This window comes from Colobus angolensis, unplaced genomic scaffold (assembly GCF_000951035.1).
Source record: "Colobus angolensis palliatus isolate OR3802 unplaced genomic scaffold, Cang.pa_1.0 Scaffold1007, whole genome shotgun sequence".
Lineage (NCBI taxonomy): Eukaryota > Metazoa > Chordata > Mammalia > Primates > Cercopithecidae > Colobus > Colobus angolensis.
The window spans coordinates 6,314-8,197 of NW_012110998.1; the positions used below are offsets into that span (position 1 = coordinate 6,314).

Sequence of the window (1,884 nt, forward strand, 5' to 3'; positions counted from 1 at the left end):
GAGGAAAGAAAAATCCAGAAGCATAAAACCCTCCCTAAGATGTCTGGAGGTTGGGAGCTGGAACTGAATGGGACAGATGCTAAATTAGTGCGGAAAGTTGCCAGGAGGAAAAAAATCACTGTCACTTTCAACATTAACAACAGCATCCCACCATTTGATGATGAGGAGGAACCCTTCCAAGGGCAGAAGGTTGAAGACCCTGAATTGACATCAACTCCCCATTTCGTGGTTGAAGTTATAAAGAACGATGGCAAGAAGGTCCTGATGAGGTTGGACAAGAGGAGGCTGAGCGACATCTTCTCTATCAGGGAAGTTAGCTTTCAGTCCCCTAGTGAGTTTGAATGTAAGGATACTAATTATACACTCAAAACAGATTCCCTGGACTGGGCCTTATATGACCACCTGATGGATTTCCTTGCGGACCAAGGGGTGGACAACACTTTTGCAGATGAGTTGGTGGAGCTCAGCACAGCCCTGGAGCAACAGGAGTACATTACTTTTCTTGAAGACCTCAAAAGTTTTGTCAAGAGCCAGTAGAGCAGACAGACACTGAAAGCCATAGTTTTATGGCTTTCCAGTGAACACATCCTACTATGAAGCTAGACATGTGCTTTGAAAGGATTATCATCCTAATATCATGGAGAAAAAATACCAAATTTAAATTCTATGTTTTGCACACTCATTTACTATCTTTTTCTTTTCTTTCTTTATTTTTGAGATGGAGTCTCTTGCTCTGTCGCCCAGGCTGGAGTGCAGTGGCGCTATCTTGGCTCACTGCAAGCTCCGCCTCCCGGGTTTACGCCATTCTCCTGCCTCAGCCTCCCAAGTAGCTAGGACTACAGGCGCCCGCCACCACGCCCGGCTATTTTTTTTTTTATTTTTAGTAGAGACGGGGTTTCACTATGTTGACCAGGCTGGTCTTAAACTCCTGACCTCGTGATCCTCCCGCCGTGGTCTCCCAAAGCGCTGGGATTACAGGCATGAGCCACCGTGCCTAGCCAATTTTCACATCTTTCAAAGCAATTTCACAGATATTAACTGGAGCAGGGCCACTAGGAATGATCTTTCCCTTCTCTGCATCAACCCAAAGACAGTAATTCAAAAATGAAGAGTAAGGAAAAACTTATAAATAATCTAGATGTTTTGAAGGCAGTCAGCCCATGATTCTTGAACTTGGATTCAGATCTCCCAAAAATCTCAGAATCAGAGCAAACTCATCAGGACAATAGCTGATGTTCTCTTTCTTCTAGGCATAGGCTTAAGGAGGCAATAGAATAGAGTAATTAAGATATCTTCACTAGGGGCATAAAGGGAGAAACCAAATCTATCTTGTTCACTACTATAACTGTCTTTAAGTCGAGCACAAGGCCCAATGCATAGTAAATGCTCAATAAATCATCATTGTGATTAATACTAAAGGGAGAACATTCTTAACAAATACAGAATGTTCTGGAGCTAAAATAAAAATCTTAGCTGGGCAGGGTGGCTCACACTTGTAATCCCAGTGTTTTGGGAGGCTATTGAATGAGAGCTTGAGACCAGCCAGGAGTTTGAGACCAGTCAGGGCAACAAAGTGAGAGCCCATCTTTAGAAAAAATTTAAAAAGAACTGGGCATGGAGGTGTGCACATGTGACCCTAGCTACTCAAGAGGCTGAGGCTCAAGCCCAGGAGCTTGGGGTTGCAGTGAGCCATGATCACACCACTGCACCCCAGTCTGGGTGACAGAGCAAGGCTCTGTCTCAAAAATAGTAACAGGACAGGTGCAGTGGCTCATGCCTGTAATCCCAGCATTTTGGGAGGCCGAGGTGGGAGGACTGCTTGAGCCCAGGAGTTCAGGACCAGCCTAGGCAACTTAGTGAGACCTCATCTCTACAAAATAATAA

At 44.7% G+C, this 1,884-nt stretch overlaps 1 pseudogene across 1 annotated transcript; it reads left to right on the forward strand.

Annotated features, from left to right (window-relative positions):
• The first annotated feature begins 6 nt into the window (after positions 1 to 6).
• LOC105509558 lies at positions 7 to 696 on the forward strand (annotated as a pseudogene). The gene has a single exon (XR_001001453.1). The product of XR_001001453.1 is annotated as a complement component 1 Q subcomponent-binding protein, mitochondrial pseudogene (transcript).
• The last annotated feature ends 1,188 nt before the right edge of the window (positions 697 to 1,884 follow it).